At 43.7% G+C, this 22,696-nt stretch overlaps 1 long non-coding RNA gene across 3 annotated transcripts in view; it reads right to left on the reverse strand.

Annotated features, from left to right (window-relative positions):
• The window catches only part of LOC117274245 (uncharacterized), a 30,165-nt gene that overhangs the window by 1,918 nt on the left and 5,551 nt on the right, over positions 1-22,696 (reverse strand). The window contains exons 2-3 of one of the 3 annotated variants that reach the window (XR_011411135.1): positions 20,020-20,154; positions 19,850-19,925 (exon numbers count right to left, since the gene is read on the reverse strand). The exons of 1 other annotated variant lie outside the window; for it this stretch is intronic. This is a non-coding gene — a long non-coding RNA (uncharacterized lncRNA). The remainder of the gene's footprint in view (positions 1-19,849; positions 19,926-20,019; positions 20,155-22,696) is intronic. One more of the 3 variants, XR_011411136.1, reaches the window with a different exon arrangement.

A 22,696-nucleotide genomic window follows, 5' to 3' on the forward strand; every position in this document is an offset into this window, starting at 1 on the left:
TTTGGGATTTGAGGGACCAAATGATGTCGGATTTTGATAAATTTCATATGGGTAGACTCGTGAGTGAATGGACTTTCGAATTTTGTGACTTTTGCCTAATTTCGAGGCATGGGCCCGGAGGCCGGGTTTGAGTGAATTTCGGGATTTGGCCTATAAATTGATACTTTGCTTCTGGATTTGATCCCTTAGCCTAAATTGATTCTGTTGTATTACTTTTGGCTAGATTCGAGGCATTCGGAGGCCAAATCGAGAGGCAAGGGCATCCCGGAGTAGGATTTTGGCTTGGTTTGAGGTAAGTAACGCTTCCCAACTTAGTTCTGAGGGTTCGAAACCCTGAACTATATGCTATGTGATTAGTATTGAGGTGACACACATACCAAGTGACGGGCATGCAGGCGTGAACCATGAGAATTGTGGCCTATATGATTCCATGGCACCGTTTAGTGACCCTATCCTGTTAATATCTAAGTTTCCATCATGTGATGAAGTAGTTGAGCTGTAAACCATGTTAGATATAATGGTTAGGCTTTGTTCTGGTATTGTTGGGACCCTTAGCAGTCGTTTTGTTACCTCATTAGTTTTATTTAATATTCCATACCCAGTCATGATCATGCATTTTTATATCATATCTCAGTCTCAGTTATTTATTGATTCATCATATCATTGTTTCAGGTTATTTTCATGACATTGTGAGCCCGTGAGTGAGACTCGAGAGAGTGATGACTGAGAGAGGCTATTTATGGCTGACAATTATGGGATCGGGCTGCACGCCGCAAAGGTTATATTGAAGATTATGATAGCGCTTGGGCTGTAGGAGCCCCTCCGGAATCTGTAACACACCCCCGGTGAGCGCGGATTATATTATTGAGGGATGGATTTCCCTAGACATGGATTTGTCTGAAGTACTTGATACATGGAGATGGATTTCTCTACCGGGCTGGATTTCCCTTTTTGTCCTCGGTACTGGGTGACTTTCAATCAGTGTTGTATATATATTCCGGGATGGATTTCCCTGGGCCGGATGGCCATATACAGTACTGAGTTGTTGAACACTTGATAGTGGGAGCACATGGTGCATTCATATAGTCTGTGCATTAGCATGTAGAGGATACTGAGTTTTATACCATGCACGGTTCATATCTGCATTTACTTTACTGTCTTACACTGTACATTTGACTTGAAGGCATGCCTACAATTCTGCGCATTTAGTTCCATTATATCTGTTGAGGTTGAGTTTGTCACTATCTTCAGTCCATAGTTTGGACCTATTACTTACTGAGTTGGTGTACTCACGTTACTCCTTGCATCTTGTGTATAGATCCAGGTATTTCTGGGCATGGTGGCGGCTGTTGATTTTCTGCATTGGAGTCAGGGACTATTGAGGTAGCTGCATGACGTTCGCGGACCTCGATCTTCTCTTCCTTAGCTTATTGTACTTTGACGTTTAATTCCATAGACATTTTGGGGACTATGTCCGGCTATTAGACGCTTATGTACTCAATGACGCCCTGATTATTGGGATAGTTGTATCGTATTTTGGGTAACTTTGTGGTTAAATGGGCTTTTATTTATGTTAAACCTTTCCGCTGTTAAATTTAAAAGGTGTTTTACTGAAATAAAAGAAAAATGTTGGATTTAGGCTTGCCTAGTTTCATGATAGGCGCCATCACGATCGGGTAGGTTATATTGAAGATTACATAGGTCTCACGATTCATGAGCGGGTTTAGTAGAGTTTTGCGGATCGGTACGGAGACGTCTGTACTTATCTTCGAGAGGCTGCAGAACCTTTAGGAAAATCTCACATTCTTGAATTCTTATCGTGTGAATATGTTGATTCTGATAACTAAACTTCTGTTGTTTCATTCTCTCTCATATGGTGAGGACTCGCACTACCGGACAAGGTGATCAGCCACCAGTACCACCAGCCAGGGCCGAGAGAGGCCGAGATCACGGTCGTAGCCGCGGTCAAGGCCGTGGTAGGGGTAACGGGACAGCCCGCGTAGCAACCGGGGTAGTACCTGCAGACCCTCCAGTTGCTCCAGACCAGGTCCCAATCGCAGATGTCCTAACGGGACCAGCTCAGACACCATATGTGCCTATTGTGATTCCTGGCCTTCAGGAGTTTATAGCTCAGATCCTGTCACTAAGTACTGGCCTTGCTCAGGCGATCTCTATTTCCACGGCCGCAACCACTTCTCAGGATGGGGGAGGTACTCAAACTCCCGCCGCCAGCGCACCTGAGCAGGTTGTTCAGGGACTGCAGACACCATGGGCACCACCAGCTCAGCCGATTGCAGCCGCTCAGGACTATGTGGTTCCTGTTATCCCTGAGGATGAGCAGCGTAGATTGGAGAGGTTTATGAGACTCCAGCCTCCATCGTTCAGCGGTGTAGAGGATGCGGATGCACAGGGTTTCTTGGATAAGTGTCAGAGGATGCTCTGTACTACAGGCTTTCTGGAGACTGGGGTGCATCATCTGGTCATAGACCTCATGGTTATCAGCAGGGTCAGACATCATTTGGTGCACTACCAGCTCAAAGTTTGTCTCATGCACCATCAGCTCAAGGCTCATCTTTGTCAGGACCATCTAGCAGTTATTCCAGTGCTCGGGGTTCCCTTCAGTCCCCAGTGGCCGGTAGAAGTTGCTTTGAGTGTGGGGATTTGGGTCATATCAAGAGGTTTTGTCCCCGCATGATGGGAGGTTCATCTCAGCAGATGAGTCAGCCTTCGACTTCAGCACCAATTCTTCCACCACCCGCCCAACCAGCTAGGGGCGGAGTTCAGTCAACTAGGGGCCGCTCAAAAGGGGGAGGCCGATCAGGGGGCAGCCAAGCCCGTTTCTATGCCCTTCCCGCCAGACCAGATACTATTGATTTAGATGCTGTGATTATAGGTATTGTCTCAGTTTGTCACATAGATGCCTCTATATTAATTGACCCTGGTTCCATATATTCATATGTTTCCTCATATTTCGCTCATTTTTTGGATATGCCCCGTGAGTGTTTAGTTTCATCTGTTCATGTATCTACTCTTGTGGGTGATACTATTATTGTAGAATCTGTGTATCGGTCATGTGTGGTGACTATTGGGGGTCTGGAGATCCGAGTGGACCTTTTGCTGCCTAGTATAGTTGACTTCGATATGATATTGGGTTTGGATTGGTTATCTCCATGCCATGTTGTTCTAGATTGTCATGCTAAGACCATGACGTTAGCGATGCGAGGATTCCCGAGGGTTGAGTGGAGCAGTTATGTAGACTATGTACCTTGTAGGGTGATTTCATATTTGAAGGCTCAGTGTATGGTTGATAAGGGTTGTCTATCCTATCTGGCTTTTGTGAGGGATGTTAGTGCAAAGACTCCTAGCATCGATTATATTCCGGTGGTACGTGATTTTCCGGATGTGTTTCCTGCAGACCTGCCGGGAATGCCGCCTGACAGGGATATTGACTTTGGTATTGATTTGGTGTCGGGCACTTAACCCATTTCTATTCCACCGTATTATATGGCACCGGCGAGTTGAAGGAGTTGAAAGAACAGCTTCAGGAACTCCTTAATAAGTGGTTTATTCGGCCTAGTGTGTCACCTTGGGGTGCACCGATTTTATTTATTAAGAAGAAGGATGGTTCCATGAGGATGTGCATTGATTACAGGCATTTGAACAAGGTCACGGTCCATAACAAGTATCCTTTGCCTCGTATTGATGATTTATTTGACCAGCTTCAAGGAGTGAGGGCGTTCTCCAAGATTGATTTGAGGTCCGGTTATCACCTATTCTTAAGACACCTTTCAGGACTCGTTATAGCCATTATGAGTTCTTAGTGATGTCTTTTGGGATGACCAATGCCCTAGCAACATTCATGCATTTGATGAATAGTGTATTCAAGCCCTATTTGGACTCATTCGTTATTATATTCATTGATGAAATCCTGGTGTACTCTCGTAGCCAGGAGAAGCATGCTCAGCATTTGAGGGTTGTACTACAGAGATTAAGGGAGGAGAAGCTTTATGCAAAGTTCTCCAAGTGTGAGTTTTGGCTCGGTTCAGTAGAATTCTTGGGGCACATGGTGTCCAGTGAGGGTATTCAGGTGGATCCGAAGAAGATAGAGGCGATGCATAGTTGGCCTAAACCATCCTCATCCACGGAGATTAGGAGCTTTCTTGGTTTGGCTGGTTATTACCATCGCTTTTTGGAGGGATTTGCATCTATGTCATCGCCCTTGACCAAATTGACCCAAAAGGGTGCTCCATTCAGGTGGTCGGATGAGTGTGAGGAGAGCTTTCAGAAACTCAAGACTACTTTGACCACAGCTCCAATGTTAGTTCTGCCATCAGCTTCAGGTTCTTACACCGTGTATTGTGATGCCTCGAGGATAGGTATTGGAGGTGTTTTGATGCAAGAGGATAGGGTGATTGCCTATGCCTCGCGCCAGCTGAAGACCCATGAGAAGAACTATTCTGTCCATGATCTTGAGTTAGCAGCCATTGTTCACGCCTTGAAGATTTGGTGTCATTATTTGTATGGGTTTCATTGTGAGATCTATACTGATCACCGGAGTCTGCAACATCTGTTTAAGCAGAAGGACCTTGACTTGCTTCAGCGGAGATGGTTGGAGCTTCTTAAGGACTATGATATCACTATTTTGTACCATCCGGGGAAGGCCAATATGGTGGTCGATGCTTTGTGTCGTCGGGCGGAGAGTTTGGGGAGTTTAGCATATCTTCTGGCAGTAGAGAGACCCTTGGCATTGGATGTTCAGGCCTTAGCGGGCCATCTTGTGAGATGGATATTTCGGAGCCGAGTCGGGTATTGGCTTGCGTGGTCTCCGGGTCTTCTTTTTATGACCGTATTAGGGAGCGTCAAGATGATGACCCCCACCTACTCATTCTTCAGGACAAGGCCGGATATGTATGCCTAATGTAGATGGGCTTCGAGAGTTGATTCTTGAGGAGGCCCACAGCTCGTGGTATTCTATCCATTCGGGTGCCGCGAAGATGTACTAATATTTGAGGCACCACTATAGGTGGAGGAGGATGAAGAAGGATATAGTTGGATTTGTGGCTCGGTGTCTCAACTGTCAGCAGGTTAAGTATGAGCATCAGAGACCGGGTGGCTTGCTTCAGAGATTAGAGATCCCGGAGTGGAAGTGGGAGCAGATCACCATGGACTACGTAGTTGGGCTCCCACGGACTTCGAGGAAGTTTGATGCTATTTGGGTTATTATGGATCGGCTGACCAATTCCGCGCACTTCATTCCAGTTGGTACTACTTACACTTTAGAGCGGTTGGCTGAGATTTATATATGAGAGATTGTTCGCCTGCATGGTGTCCTAGTTTACATTATTTCAGATAGGGGTACTCAATTTACATCATAGTTTTGGAGGGCCGTGCAGCGAGAGTTGGATACTCACGTTGAGTTGAGCACAACCTTTCACCCTCAGACGAACAGGAAGTCCGAGTGCACTATTCAGATATTGGAGGACATGTTGCGCGCTTGTGTCATAGACTTTGGGGGTTCATGGGACCAGTTTCTGCCACTCGCGGAGTTTGCATATAACAACAATTATCAGTCGAGTATTCAGAAGGCTTCATACGAGGCTTTATATGGGATGAGGTGTAGATCTCCGGTAGGATGGTTTCAGCCAGGGGAGGCTAGGCTCTTGGGTACAGACTTGGTCCAGGATGCATTAGATAAGGTGAAATTGATTCACGAGCGGCTTCACACGATGCAGTCTAGGCAGAGGAGCTATGTGGGTAGGAAGGTCTGTGATGTGTCTTTTATGGTTGGGGAGAAGGTTTTACTGAAGAGGGGCAAGTTGAGCCCCTAGTTCATTGGGCCTTTTGAGGTGCTTCAGAGGATAGGGGAGGTGGCTTATAAGCTTTCCTTAACACCCATCTTATCGAGTGTGCATCCGGTATTTCATGTTTCCATGCTACAAAAATATGTTGGAGATCTGTCCCATGTTTTGGACTTTAGCATGATTCAGTTGGAGGGTGATATCATTTATGATGTGGAGTCGGTGGCCATTATGGATCGGCAGGTTCGAAAGTTGAGGTCAAAGGACATGGCTTCAGTAAAGGTGCAGTGGAGAGGTCAGCCTATGGAGGAGGCCACCCGGGAGACCGAGCGGGAGATGTGGAGCAGATATCCACACCTATTTGAGACTCCAGGTATGTTTCTAGAACTCGTTCGAGGACGAACGTTTGTTTAAGAGGGGGAGCATGTAACGACCCGGCCGGTCGTTTCGAGAGTAATAGCCCAGTTTTCCCCATTTCTGCTTCTCTTTTTGTTATTCAAATATATTGTGTTATACCGGGTTAGTTGGTTAGGGTCCGAAGTAGTTTCGAAGTGAATTGAGACACTTAGTCTCTTTGAGATAAGCTTAAGTTAGAAAAGTCAACTGAATGTTGACTTATGTGTGAACAATCTCGGATTTGAATTTTGATGATTCCGTTAGCTCCATTAGGTGATTTTGGACTTAGGAGCTCATCCAGAATGTGATTTGGAGGTCCGTAGTGGAATTAGACTTTAATTGGCGAAAGTTGGAAATTTGGCAATTTTGGTCGGCGGTGGAAAATTGTATACGAGGTCAGAATGGATTTCTAGAAGTTGGAGTAGGTTTGTGGTGTCATTTTTGACATGTGTGTAAAACTTGAGGTCATTCGGATGTGGTTTGGTAGGTTTCAATATCGTTTGCGGAATTTGGAAGTTTAGAAGTTCTTAGGCTTGAATCCGAGGGTAATTTGGTGTTTTGATGTTATTTTGAGTGATTCGAAGGCTCGACTAAGTTCCTATGTTGATGTATGACTTGTTGGCATGTTTGGTTGAGGTCCTGAGGGTCTCGGGCGTGTTTCGGGTGGTTAAGGATCAAGTTTGAAGTTGGGAGAATGGTTGAAGTTGGCCTGTTGCTGGTGCAATTGCACCTGCGAGGGTATTGCCACAGGTGCGACGCCGCAAGTGCGGTGGGATTGACGCAGGTGCAGAAGTGTGTTGGATTGGGGAAGACAGTAGGTGCGAGTGGGTGTGCGCATCTGCGAGCCCGCAGAAGCGGGTAGTTGTCCGCAGAAGCGGAAGTGAAAAGGACTGGCAGTGGCCGCAGGTGCGAGGTCAGTTCCGCACCTGCGAGGTCGCAGATGCGGATAGGGGACGCATGTGCGGAGTTGGGGATTTAAGTGATTTTCCGCAGATGCAGAGATTGTTACGCAAAAGCGGCACTGCATGTGCGCATTCTAAGCCGCATGTGCGAAAAGCCTGGGCAGAACCTATAAATAGAAGACTTCGCGAATATTTACTCATTTCTACCCTTTTCAAGTCGGACCTTGGAGCTTTTTGGGTGATTTTTGAAGGGGATTCAAGGGTTTTTCAGTGAGGTAAGTTTCTTGAGCTCTAATACTCCTAGCTATGGTGTTTTCCCGTTGTTTTATCATCTAATTAGTGGGATTTAGGGGTGAAAATAGAGGGGTTAGGGCTTGGGATTTTGGAGAGTGTAATTTGGGGATTTGAGGGACCAAATGATGTTGGATTTTGATAAATTTCGTATGGTTAGACTCATGAGTGAATGAACTTTCAGATTTTGTGACTTTTGGAGGATTTCGAGATGTGGGGCCCGGGTTTGAGTGAATTTTGGGATTTGGCCTATAATTTGATACTTTTCATTTGGATTTGATCCCTTTGCCTAAATTGATTGTGCTGTATTATTTGTGTCTAGATTCGAGGCGTTAAGAGGCCGAATCGAGAGGCAAGGGCATCCCGGAGTAGGATTTTGGCTTGGTTTGAGGTAAGTAACGCTTTCAAACTTGGTTCTAAGGGTTCGAAACCTCGAACTATGTGTTATGTGATTAGTATTGAGGTGACGCACATGCCAAGTGATGAGCGTGTGGGCGTGCACCGTGAGAATTCTGGCCTGGATGATTCCATGGCACCGTTTAGTGACTCTATCCTATTAATATCCATGTCTCCATCATGTGATGAAGTAGTTGAGCTGTAAACCATGCTAGATATCATGTTTAGGCTTTGTGCCTGTATTGTTGGGACCCTTAGCGGTCATTTTTTATTGTTACCTCAGCAGTTTCATTTAATATTTCATACTCAGTCATGATCATGCATCTTTATATCATATATCAGTCTCAGTTATTTATTGATTCATCATATCATTGTTCCGGGTTGTTTTCATGACATTGTGAGCTCGTGAGTGAGACTGGAGAGAGTGATGACTCAGAGAGGCTGAGAGCCTATTTATGGGTGACATTTATGGGATCGGGCTGCACGCTGCAGCGGTTATATTGAAGATTATGATAGCGCTTGGGCTGTAGGAGCCCCTCTGGAGTCTGTAACACACCCCCAGTGAGCGCAGATGATATTATTGAGGGATGGATTTACTTGGAAATGGATTTGTCCGAAGTACTTGATACCTGGAGATGGATTTCTCTACCGGGTTGGATTGCCCTTTTCATCCTCGGTACTGGGTGACTTTCAGTCAGTATTGTATATATATTCCGGGATGGATTTCCCTGGGTCGAATGGCCATATACAGTACTGAGTGGTTGAACACTTGAGAGTGGGAGCACATGGCGCAGCCATACAGTCTGTGCATTAGAATGTAGAGGATACTGAGTTGTATACCATGCACGGTTCAGATCTGCATTTACTTTACTGTCTTACACTGTATATTTTACTTGAAAGCATGCCTACGATTCTGCGCATTTGTTTCCATTATATATGTTGAGATTGAGTTCGTCACTATCTTCAGTCCATAGTTTGGACATATTACTAATTGAGTTGGTGTACTCACGTAACTCCCTACACCTTATCTGCAGATCCAGGCATTTCTGGGCACGGCGGCGGCAGCTGATTTTCCGCATTGAAGTCAGGGACTATTGTAACGACCTGGCCGGTCGCTTTGAGAGTTATAGCTCATTTTCCCCATTTCTGCTTCCTTTTGTGTTCTTCAGCTATATTTTATCATAACGTGTTGGTTGGTTCGTATCGTATCATATCGTATAATTTGGTATTTTGATATTATCTTGAGTGATTCAAAGGCTCGACTAAGTTTATATGATGTTATTGGATGTGTTGGTATGTTTGGTTGAGGTCCCGAGGGCCTCGGGTGAGTTCCAGGTGGTTAACATATCATTTTTGGCTTTTGGAGGATGGCTGATAGCTGCTGGTGTTTTCTTCTAGTTTCCTTATACGCGATCGCAGGAGTATGTTCACGATCGCGTAAGCTTATTTAGGGCAGAGGTGAAGTTGTTCTACACGATCACAGAGTTAGGGTCGCGATCGCGTACGTGTGTGAGGTAGTGCTTCGCGAACGCGTGGCCAGTGTCGCGTTCGCGTAGGAGTAATAGAGCTAATGAGGAGCTGAGGTGATTGCTCTACGTGATCGCGTGAGGCAGGTTGCGATTGCGTAGGTTTGTGTGGCAGAGGTTCGAGAACGTGTGGTGATTTCCGCGTTCGCATAGAGTAAATATATGGGGCATCTTGTTTGTGCTTCGCGGTTGCGAGGCTATTTCCGCGATCGCGATGAAGGTTTATCTGGGCAAATTTAAAAGATTCAAAACGAGGGTTTCGTGTTCATATCATAAAATTGAAGTGGGAGCTCGGTCGAAGGCGATATTTGGAGAGATTCTTGCGTGGGTGTTTGGGGTAAGTGATTTCTATCTAATTTTGGTCAAATTCCACGATTATGCCTTTAATTTCATCCTTTAATTTGTGATTTGGGGTGAAAAATTGGGGAAAATGAGGAAGAATTCTTGAGTTGGATTTTGGGGGTTTTGAATGGGATTTTGTTATCGGATTGGAGTAAATTTGGTATGGTTAGACTCGTGAGTGAATGGGCTTTTGATGTTTTGTAATTTTTGTCGGATTCCGAGACGTGGGCCCGAGGGCCGGGTTTGAGCCAATTTCGTGTTTGGGGTCTAATTTGATAGTTTTTCTTGTGGAATCATTCTTTTAGCATAAATTGATGGTATTGTACTGGTTGTGAATAGATTCAGAGCATTTGGAGCCCGAATCGAGGGACAAAAGCATCACAAAGTAGAGATTTAATCGGGTTGAGGTAAGTAACGATTGTAAATGTAGTCATGAGGGTATGAAACCCCGGATTTTGTATCATGTGACTATTTTGAGGTGACGCACATGCTAGGTGACGGGCGTGTGGGCGTGCACCATTGGGGATTGTGACTTGGTCCGTCCCGTATGAACTGTAAAGTTGAATATTCTATTGAAACTATATGATTCTTATGTGTTTTAGAAAGGATTCTGTAAATCAAGTTGGATGCCATGTTTAGGCCTTATGCCAGTATTGTTTGGACCCTTAGAGGTCTTTTCTGGCTATCCTCGCATTGTTTTGATTGAAAAACTATACTCAGTCATATTTATACATATTTACTACATAGCTCAGTCTCTAGTACTCTATTTTTGATGCATCATATAAATGTTATTTGGGCTGAAACCCTTGTTTTTCTGAGAGCCAGAGAGGCTGGAGAGGTTTATGACTGAGTAAGGCCTAGGGCCTGATTTGTGAGCATATTTATGGGATCGAGCTGCACGCCGCATCATGTTTGATATAGACCGAAGGCCTCATTACTTTATGCCATGATTTGGCTTGATATAGTGCTTGGGCTGAAGGAGCCCCTCCGGAGTCTGTACACACTCCCAGTGAGCGCAGTTACCTACTGAGTGCGAGTGCCGAGTGCTGAGTGACTAGAAGGCATGAGTGATGGTGAGGTTTGCCCGAGTGGCTATATACGAGTGATTGTGAGGTTTGCCCGAAGGGCTGTATACGAGTGATGTTTGCCCGAGGAGCTAATTATGATTTCATCATTTTTCTTCACCTTTGCATTGAGCCTTTGTTTGAAAACTGTTGAAAGATGTCTTTAAATGATTTTACTGTAACTGGATTTAAATGGGCTGATTTGATTCAAACTTTGGTTTAAAAGCATGGCATATTTTACTGAGTTTTTGTGATATGAACTTTACTTGCATTATTGTTCGTCACTACTTCTTAGTCTTTATTTACTGTTGTTACTTACTGAGTTGGCGTACTCACATTACTCCATGCACCTTGTGTGCAGATCCGAGCGTATCTGGACACGGTAGAGGCTGTTGACTATTCCAGTTGCAGATTTTCTCGGAGATAGCAAGGTAGCTACCTGGCGATCGCAGCCCTGCTCTTCTCCCTCTTATCTTCATTTAATTATATTTAATTATTTCCCACACTATGTTAGTCTCGATATTGTCAGACAAAATTGTAGTAGATGCTGATGGCTAGAGACACCTGATGTCGGCTTTTCTTTTCCGCACTTTTGTTTTGATTTGAACTCCTTATGAAGGTTTTATATTAAATAGCTTTGAAACTATCTTTGAACTGAAAAATATCGATTCGTTTTGGTAATGTGTCGGCTTGCCTAGTACCACGATAGGCGGCATCACGACAGGGTTAGTTTGGGTCGTGACAAGTTGGTATCAAAGCCAGGTTACATAGGTCTCACGAGTCATGAGCAGGTTTAGTAGAGTCTTTCAGATCGGTGCGGAGACGTCCGTACTTATCTTCGAGAGGCTGCAGAACCTTTAGGAAAATCTCACATTCTTGAATTCTTATCGTGCGAATCTGTTGATTCTGGTAACTAAACTTCTATTGTTTCATTCTCTCTCATATGGTGAGGACTCGCACTACCGTACAGGGTAATCAACCACCAGTACCACCAGCTAGGGCCGAGAGAGGCCGAGGTCACGGTCGAGGCCGTGGTAGGGGTAGAGGTGCATCCCGCACGACAGCCGGGGCAGTACATGTAGACCCTCCAGTTGCTCCAGACCACGTCCCAACCGCAGATGCTCCAGCGGGACCAGCTTAGGAACCACCTGTGCCTATTATGATTCCTGGCCTTCAGGAGGCCCTAGCTCAGATTTTATCAGTATGTACTGGCCTTGCTCAGGAGGTCTATGTTTCTACGGCTGCAACTACTTCTCAGGTAGGGGGAGGCACTCAGACTCCCACCGCCCGCACACCGGAGCAGGTTGTTCAGGGGCTTTAGACATCGGGGGCACCACCAGCCCAGCCGGTTGCAGCTGCTCAGGACTATGTAGTTCTTGTTATGCATTAGGATGAGCAGCATAGATTGGAAAGGTTTGGGAGACTCCAGCCTCCATCTTTCAGTGGTGCAGAGGGTGAGGATGCACTGGGTTTCTTGGATAAGTGTTAGAGGATGCTTCGGACAACAGGTATTCTGGAGACCAGTGGGGTCTTATTCACTATTTTCCAATTCTCTAGGGCTGTATTTAGTTGGTGTGAGGCTTACGAGAGGCGTTGGCCGGCTGGCGCAGCACCCCTTACTTGGCAGCAGTTCTCTGTTCTCTTTCTAGAGAAGTTTGTACCTCAGTCCCGCAGAGAGGAGTTGCGCATGCAGTTTGAGCATCTTCGACAGGGTGATATGTCTATGACACAGTATGAGATGCGGTTCTACGAGTTGGCCCATTATAAGATCCGGTTGGTTCCCATAGACCGCGAGAGGATCAGGAGGTTTATATATGGCCTCGGTTTTTCAGCTTCGATTGCTTATGACCAGAGAGAGAGTGTCTAGTGCTACTTTTAATGAGGTCGTAGATATTGCTCGGCGAATTGAGATAGTTCGTGGTCAAGAGAGGTTTGATAGGGAGGCCAAGAGGCCTCGTGGTAAGGGTGGATTCAGCGGTGCTCCTCAAGGGGTCAGTTCCAGTACGGCAGAGTCCATCCATTCAGGCATGCTCAGTCAGCTCGCCTAGTTCACCGTGGTGCATCATCGGGCCATGGTTCTCACAGTTCTCATCAGGGTCACTCATCACTTAGAGCCCTCCCAGCCCAGAGTTCGTCCCGTGCTCCATCAGTTCAGGGCTCCTCCATGCCAGGTTCTTCTACTAGTTATCCCAGTGCTAGGGGTTCCCTTCAGCCCCCTTCACCAGCATCAGGGGGTTGTTTTCAGTGTGGGGAGTTTGGGCATATATGGAGGCAGTGTCCTCGTCATCATGGAGGTCTGCCTCAGCAGAGGAGTCATCCATCAACTTCAGCACTAGTTACTTCACCACCCACCCAGTCAGCTAGGGGTGGAGGTCAGTCAGCTAGAGGTCACCCTAGAGGGGGAGGTCAATCGGGTGGTGGTCAGGCCGGTTTCTATGCACTCCCAGCCATACCATATGCTATTGCTTCAGATGCCGTGATTACAGGTATTGTCTCAGTTTATCACAGAGATACCTTCGTATTATTTGACCCTGGTTCCACAAATTCATATGTTTCCTCATATTTTGCACATTTTCTAGATATACCCCGTGAGTATTTAGTTTCATCTATTCATGTATCGACTCTTATGGGCGATACTATTATTGTGGACTATGTATATCGGTCATGTGTGGTGACTATTGGGGGTCTGGAGACCCGAGTAGACATTTTGCTGCTCAGTATGGTCGACTTTCATGTGATATTGGGTATGGATTGGTTATCTCCATGTCATGCTATTCTAGATTGTCACGCTAAGACCGTGACATTGGCGATGCCGGGATTTCCGATGGTTGAGTGGAGCGGTTCTATAGATTATGTACCAAGTAGGGTCATTTCATACTTAAAGGCTTAGCATATGGTTGAGAAGGGTTGCCTATCCTATTTGGCTTTTGTGAGAGATGCTAGTGCGGGGACTCCTACTATTGATTCTGTTCCGGTAGTACGTGATTTTCTGGATGTGTTTCCTGCAGACCTGTCGGGCATGCCGCCTGACAGGGATATTGACTTTGTATTGATTTGGTGCCGGGCACTCAGCCCACTTCTATTCCACCATATCGTATGGCATCGGCGGAGATGAAAGAATTGAAAGAACATCTTTAGGAACTACTTGATAAGGGGTTTATTCGGCCTAGTGTGTCACCGTGGGGTGCACCGGTTCTTTTTGTGTAGAAGAAGGATGGTTCCATTAGGATGTGCATTAATTATACGCAGTTGAACAAGGTCACAGTCAAAAACAAGTATCCTTTGCCTCGTATTGATGATTTGTTTGGCCAGCTTCAGGGAGCGAGGGTGTTCTCCAAGATTGATTTAAGGTCCGGGTATCACCAACTGAAGATTCGGGATTCAGATATTCTTAAGACAACTTTCAGGACCCGTTATGGCCACTATGAGTTCTTGGTGATGTCTTTTGGGCTGGCCAATGCCCCAGCAGCGTTCATGCATTTGATGAACAATGTATTCCTGCCCTATTTGGACTCCTTCGTTATTGTATTCATTGATGACATCCTGGTGTACTCTCGTAGCCAGGAGGAGCATGCTCAGCATTTGAGGATTGTATTATAGAGATTGAGGGAGGAGAGGCTTTATGTAAAGTTCTCCAAGTGTGAGTTTTGGCTCGGTTCAGTGGCATTCTTAGGGCATGTGGTGTCCACTGAGGGTATTCAGGTGGATCCAAAGAAGATAGAGGCGGTGCAGAGTTGGCCTAGATCGTCCTCAGCCACGGAGATTATGAGCTTTCTTGGTTTGGCAGGTTACTACCGTCGTTTTGTGGAGGGATTTTAATCTATTGCATTGCCCTTGACAATTTTGACCCAAAAGGGTGCTCCATTCAGGTGGTTGTACAAGTGTGAGGAGAGCTTTCAGAAGCTCAAGATTGCTTTGACCACAACTCCAGTGTTAGTTCTGCCATCATCTTCAGGTTCTTATACCGTGTATTGTGATGCCTCGAGGATAGGCATTGGATGTGTTTTGATGTAGGAGGGTAGGGTGATTGCCTATGCCTCGCGCCAGTTGAAGACCCATGAGAAGAACTATCATGTCCATGATCTTGAGTTATCAGCCATTGTTCACGCCTTGAAGATTTGGCATCATTATTTGTATAGGGTTCATTGTGAGATCTATACTGGTCACCGGAGTCTGCAACATCTGTTTAAGCAGAAGGATCTTAATTTGCGTCAGCGGAGATGGTTGGAGATTCTTAAGGACTATAATATCACTATTTTATACCGTCTAGGGAAGGCCAATGTGGTGGCCGACACTTTGAGTCGCCGGGCAGAGAGTTTGGGGAGTTTAGCAAATCTTCCAGCAGCAGAGAGACCCTTTGCATTGGATGTTCTGGCCTTGGCATGTCAACTTGTGAGATTGAATATTTCGTAGCCGAGACGGGTATTGGCTTGCGTGGTCTCCAGGTCTTCTCTTTATGACCATATCAGGGAGCGTCAGTATGATGACCCCCACTTGCTTGTTCTTCAGGACAGGGTCCGGCGAGGTGATGCTAGGGATGTGACTATTGGTAATGACGGCGTGTTGAGGATGCAGAGTCAGATATGTGTGCCTAATGTAGATGGGATTCGGGAGTTAATTCTTGAGGAGGCCCACAGCTCGCGGTATTCCATCCGGGTGCCACGAAGATGTACTAGGATTTGAGACAGCACTATTGGTGGAGGCGGATGAAGAAAGCTATAGTTGGGTTTGTAACTCGGTGTCTCAACTGTCAGCAGGTTATGTATGAGCACCAGAGACCGGGTGGATTGCTTCAGAGATTAGATATCCTGGAGTGGAAGTGGGAGCGGATCACCATGTACTTTATAGTTGGGCTCCCACGGACTTCGAGGAAGTTCGATTCTATTTCGGTTATTGTGGATCGGCTAACCAAGTCCGCACTTCATTCCTGTTGGTACTACTTACACTTCAGAGCAGTTGGATGAGATTTACATTCGAGAGATTGTTCGCCTGCATGGCGTCCCAGTTTCTATCATTTCAGATATAGGTACTCAGTTCACATCGCAGTTTTGGAGGGCCATGCAGCGAGAGTTGGGTACTCAAGTTGAGTTGAGCACATCTTTTCACCCTCAGACGGATGGGCAGTCCGAGCGCACTATTCAGATATTGGAGGACATGTTGCGCGCTTGTGTCATTGACTTTGGTGGTTCATGGGACCAGTTTCTGCCGCTTGCGGAGTTTGTATATAACAACAGTTATCAGTCGAGTATTCATATGGCTCCGTATGAGGCTTTATATGGGAGGAGGTGTAGATCTCCGGTAGGATGGTTTGAGCCGGGTGAGGCTATGCTCTTGGGTACAGACTTGGTTCAGGATGCATTAGATAAGGTGAAATTGATTCAAGAGCGGCTTCATACGGCGCAGTCTAGGCAGAAGAGCTATGCGTACAGGAAGGTCCGTGATGTGTCTTTTATGGTTGGGGAGAAGGTTTTGTAGAAGGTATCACCCATGAAGGGTGTTATGAGGTTTGGGAAGAGGGGAAAGTTGAGCCCCCGATTCATTGGGCCTTTTGAGGTGCTTCAGAGTATAGGGGAGGTGGCTTACAAGCTTGCTTTGCCACCCATCTTGTCGAGTGTGCATCCGGTAATTCATGTTTCCATGCTCCGGAAGTATGTTGGCGATCTTTCCCATGTTTTGGACTTCAGCATAGTTCAATTGGAGGGTGATATGACTTATGATGTGGAGCAGGTGGCTATTTTGGATCGACATGTTCGAAAGTTGAGGTCAAAAGACATAAATACAGTGAAGGTGCAGTGGAGGGGTCAGCCTAGGGAGGAGGCCACCTGGGAGACCGAGCGGGAGATTTGGAGCAGATATCCATACCTATTTGAGACTCCAGGTATGTTTCTAGAACTCGTTCGAGGACGAACGTTTGTTTAAGAGGGGGAGGATGTAACTACCCGGCCGATCGTTTCGAGAGTTATAGCCATGTTTTCCCCCATTTCTTCAACCTTTTGTATTCTTCAGATATATTTTATCGTATCATGTTGGTTGGTTCAGGTCCGAATTGATTTTGGAGTAGAATGAGACACTTAGTCTCCTATTTAGAAGTTTAAGTTGGAAAAAAGTTAACCAGATATTGACTTATGAGTAAACGATCTTGGATTTGGATTTTTATGATTCGGTTAGCTCCGTTAGGTGATTTCGGACTTAGGAGCGCGCCTGGAATGTGATTTGGAAATTTGGCGATTTTAGTCGACAGTGGAAAATTTGATATCGGGGTCGGAATGGAATTTTGGAAGTTGGAGTAGGTTCCTAGTTTCATTTGTGACGTGTGTGTAAAATTTCAGGCCATTCGGACATGATTTGGTAGGTTTTAGCATCGTTTGCGAAATTTGGAAGTTTAGAAGTTCTTAGGCTTGAATCCGAGGGTAATTTGGTATTTTGATGTTGTCTTGAGTGATTCGAAGGCTCGACTAAGTTTGTATGATGTTATTGGATATTTTGGTATATTTGGTTGAGGTCCAGAGGGCCTCGAGTGATTAACAAATCATTTTTGGCTTTTGGAGGATGGTCGATAGCTGCTGGTGTTTTCTTCTGGTTTCCTTATACGCGATCGCAGGAGTATGTTCGCGATCGCGTAAGCTTATTTGGGTAGAGGTGAAGTTGTTCTACGCGATCGCAAAGTTAGGGTCGCGATCGCGTGCGTGTGTGTGTGAGGTAGTGCTTCGCGAACGCGTGGCCAGTGTCGCGTTTGCGTTGGAGTAATAGAGCTGATGAGGAGCTGAGGTGATTACTCTACGCGATGGCGTGAGGCAGGTTGCTATCGTGTAGGTTTGTGTGGCAGAGGTTCGCGAACGCGTCGTGATTTTCGTGTTCGTATAGAGTAAATATGTGGGGCAGCCTGTTTGTGATTCGCGATCGCGAGGCTATTTCCGCAATCACGATAAAGGTATATCTGGGCAGATTTAAAAGATTCAAAAAGAGGGTTTCGAGTTCATATGATAAAATTGAAATGGGATCTCGGTAGAAGGCGATTTTTGGAGAGATTCTTGCGTGGGTGTTTGGGGTAAGTGAATTCTATCTAATTTTGGTCAAATTCCACGATTATGCCTTTAATTTCATCCTTTAACTTGTGCCCTCGTATGGAAAATTTGGGAAAATGAGGAAGAATTCTTGAGTTGGATTTTGGGGGTTTAGAATGGGATTTTGTAATCGGATTGGAGTAAATTTGGTATGGTTAGACTCGTGAGTGAATGGGCTTTCAAGTTTTGTAATTTTTGTTGGATTCCGAGACGTGGGCCCGGGGGCGGGTTTGACTATTTTGAGGTGACGCACATGCTAGGTGACGGGCGTGTGGGTGTTCACCGTTGGGGATTGTGACTTGGTTCATCCCGTATGAACTGTAAAGTTGAATATTTTGTTGAAACTATATGATTCTTATGTGTTTTAGAAAGAATTTCTATAAATCAGGCTGGATGCCATGTTTAGGCCTTATGTCAGTATTGTTTGGACCCTCAGAGGTCTTTTCTTGCTATCCTCGCATTGTTTTGATTGAAAACCTATACTCAGTCACGTTTTTACATATTTATTGCATAGCTCAGTCTCTATTACTCTATTTTTGATGCATCATATAAATGTTGTTTGGGCTGAAAACCTTGATTTTTTGAGAGCCCGAGAGGCTGGAGAGGTTTATGACTGAGTGAGGTCGAGGGCCTGATTTGTGAGGATATTTATGGGATCGGGCTGCACGCCGCAGCATATTTGATACAGGACGAGGGCCTCATTGATTCATGCCATGATTTGGCTTGATATAGCGCTTGGGCTGAAGGAGCCCCTCCGGAGTCTGTACACACTCCTAGTGAGCGCATGTACCTACTGAGTGTGAGTGTCGAGTGCTGAGTGACTGGGAGGCATGAGTGATGGTGAGGTTTGTCCGAAGGGCTGTATACGAGTGATTGTGAGGTTTGCCCGAGGGGCTGTATATGAGTGATGTTTGCCCGAGGCGCTAATTATGATTTCATCATTTTTGCTCACCTTTGCATTGAGCCTTTGTTTGAAAACTGTTGAAAGATGTCTTTAAATAATTTTACTGGAACTGGATTTAAATGGGCTGATTTGATTCAAACTCTGGTTTTAAAAGCATGACGTATTTTTCTGAATGTTTGTGATACGAACTTTACTTGCATTATTGCTCGTCACTACTTCTTAGTCTTTATTTACTGTTGTTACTTACTAAGTTGGCGTACTCACGTTACTCCCTGCATCTTGTATGCAGATCCAGGCGTATCTGGACACGGTAGCAGCTGTTGACTATTCCAGTTACAGATTTTCTCGGAGATAGCAAGGTAGCTACTTGGCGATCACAGCCATGCTCTTCTCCCTCTTATCTTCCTTTAGTTGTATTTAATTATTGCCCATAATATGTTAGTCTCGATATTATCAGACAAAATTGTAGTAGATGCTCATGACTAGTGACACCCGATGTCGGGCTTTTCTTTTTCGCACATTTGTTTTGATTTGAACTCCTTATGAAAGTTTTATATTAAATAGCTTTGAAACTATCTTTGAAATGAAAAATATTGATTCGTTTTGGTAATGTGTCGCCTTGCCTAGTACCACGATAGGCGCCATTACGACAGGGTTAGTTTGGGTCCTGACAACTATTGAGGTAGCTGCACGACGTTCGCAGACCTCAATATTCTCTTCCTTAGCTTATTGTACTTTGATGTTTAATTCCATAGACATTTTGTGGACTATGTCCGGCTATTAGATGCTCATGTACTCGGTGACGCCCCGATTATTGGGACAGTTGTGTCGTATTTTGGGTAACTTTGTGTTTAAATGGGCTTTTATTTATGTTAAACCTTTCCGCTGTTAAATTTAAAAGGTGTTTTACTGAAATGAAAGAAAAATGTTGGATTTAGGCTTGCCTAGTTTCACGATAGGCGCTATCACGACCGGATAGATTTTTGGGTCGTGACACCGCAGCTCTGAGTTCTATAACCTTTATCATAATCTTTCACATGAAACCTATATCCATTAATAAGGTAACCGCGATGACTTGTCACGTATATCATGGGACCACGTGAGAATGAGAGCAAATAATATTTATATACTTGATTTGAAAAATATTAATGTTAAATAGTACTCACCTTTTCTTTTAACCAACCAATGGATTGCCTATCAGAATTTTCTTGAGAGGTATCAACTGGAGTTAGTGAAACCTCTCTACAAATAATTAAAGCATAATAACATGTCATTTTAATTAAAAAAAATAGAGAAGGTACATAAAAGTAAATTATTGAAACAAGTCATTACTTACTCGAGAAATGGTTGAATTTCATCATAATTCTTCAAAATATAAATATGTGCCTGCTCCAGTTCATTTGAATCAAGTTTGTGTGGTTTGCCACCTCTTAAAGCTCTTTCGGATTGACAAAAATTGTTAAACCTCCATCTGATTTTATAATACCACCATCATAATTTCGTTCAAGGCGATTAAACTCTATTTCCATTGTATGTATATATCTTGAACATAAGGTCATACATTCAGTTGCTAAATATCCCTCTGCAATAGAACCTTCTGCGCAAGCCCTATTATGAATAAATGGTTTCATAAAGTGTATATATATATATATATATATATATATATATATATATATATATATATATATATATATATATATATATATATATATATATCACTCCATTGGATACATCCATCGATATTGAGAAGGTCCAGCAATCTTAGCTTCATTAGCTAAATGAATTGGCAAGTGCTCCATGACATCAAAAACATGTAGGAGGGAAGACTTTTTCTAGCTTGCACTCAGTTATTGGGATTTGGGCATCTATCTGCTCTAATTCATCCACACCTAAACATTTCGATCCAAGCACGTTGAAAAACAAAGACAACTCAATAAGCGGTTCACATACAGATTTGCATAGCATGCCCCGTAGAGAAAGTGAGAGTAAATTTTGTAGAAGAACATGGCAATCATGACTTTTTAAACCTGATATTTTGCGATCTTTAAGGTTGACACACTGGGAAATATTTGATGAAAATCCATCTGGGACCTTTAAGTTCTTCAAGAAACTGAAAAACCTGTGCTTTTCTTCAGGAGATAATGTGTAACATGCCGTTGGTAAGTCATATTTATCCCCAATTTTTATTGGATGCAATTCTTTCCTAATGTTCATTGCTTGCAAATCCAACCGAGTATTTATGGTGTCTTTGGTTTTTCCTTTGATATTTAAGATTGTCCCCAAAATATTATCACATATATTTTTCTCAATGTGCATTACATCTAAGTTATGCCACAGTAAAAGATTTTTTTAATATGGGAGATCAAAGAAAATACTCTTCTTATTCTAATTATTACCCCTACTCTCATGTGATATTTTAATCTTCTTCTTTGGATCATTTGTTAGTTGTAACCCATCTATATCAGTCACTTGATCAAGTATATCTTCACCAGACAACTGTTTTGGTGGTAATCTTCGCTCCTTAGTTCCATCAAATGATGCTTTATCATTCTTCCATTTGTGATTAAGAGGAAAAAAGTGTCTATGGCCCATATAGCACTGTTTTTTTATAATTTTGTAACCTAATTGAGTGAGTTTCTTTATTGTAGTATGGGCACGCTAGTTTTCCCTTTGTACTTCATACAAATAAATTTGCATAGGCGGGAAAGTCATTAATGGTCCATAATAAAGATGCATGTAACATAAAGTTTTGTTTAGTTGACACATCAAAGGTCTCCACTCCAGATTCCCACAATTCCTTTAATTCCTGTATCAAAGGCTGGAGATAAACATCAATAGCATCTCCAGGACTCTCAGGATCAGGAATAATCATCGACAAAATAAAATTTTCTTTCTTCATGCATAGCCAAAGTGGTAAATTATAAGGAATAAGTACCACAGGCCAAATACTATACGGAGTTTTGGAATTTTCAAATGGTTGAAAACCATTGCTAGCAAGTCCAAGTCAAACATTACGAGGCTCGAATGCAAAGGATTGATAAAGTTCATCAAACGTTTTACACGCTATTGAATCAGCTGGGTGCCTCATTATTCCATTATCAACTCTTTTGTCATGGTGTCATCTCATCAAAGAAGATATTTTTGAGGACATAAATAATCTTTGAAGTCTTGGATTTAGATGAAATAACGTAAAATCTTGTAAGGTATCTTTTTCCCACTTTTAAATTTAATTTTCCCGCTAAGTTTATCCTCCTTCCATCTAGATGCACCACAAACTTTGCAAGACTCAAAAGACTTATCATCCTTCCAGTATAACATACAATCACTTTTACATGCATCAATCTTCTTGTAAGAAAGCCCTAGGTGCCGAATTACCTTCTTTGCTTCGTAATATGAATCTGTCAAGTTTGATCCATCCGGCAATAAATCTTCCTTCAAAAGCTTCAACAACATTGTAAATGACGTGTTGCTCCAATTGCCAATACTTTTGATATCAATCAACTTTACCAAAGTAGAAAGTTTAGAAACTTTTGAATCTTGGTACAATGGTTGCTCAAAATCTTTTAAGATCCTATAGAATCTTTTTGCTTCAATATTTGGTTCCTCCTCAAACTGCCAATCACCATCATTGTTCATATTGTCTCCTTCAAAAATGGGATATAAATCTCTTAAAATTTCATGTATTTAATCCTCACCATCACCCTTTTCATTGATCTTATTATCTACAAATTCATAATCTGAAGAAGACTCGCCTAATCTCTCCCCATGGTGATACCAAAAGGTATAATTTTGAACTATTCCGTGTACTATTAAATGTGACCTAACCAGCTCACGTATTCCTGAAATTACATTACAACATTTGACGCATGGACAACGTATTTCGCGTGTTTTTCCCAATCTTTTAAAAGCATAATCCAGAAAGTTCTCCACCCCAAGTATGTAAGCGTTATCAAGTCGATCATAAATAAGTTTCATCCATTGCTTATCAGGTGCCACAATCTGGTGCATACACA

This window comes from Nicotiana tomentosiformis, chromosome 9, assembly GCF_000390325.3.
Source record: "Nicotiana tomentosiformis chromosome 9, ASM39032v3, whole genome shotgun sequence".
Taxonomy (NCBI): domain Eukaryota; kingdom Viridiplantae; phylum Streptophyta; class Magnoliopsida; order Solanales; family Solanaceae; genus Nicotiana; species Nicotiana tomentosiformis.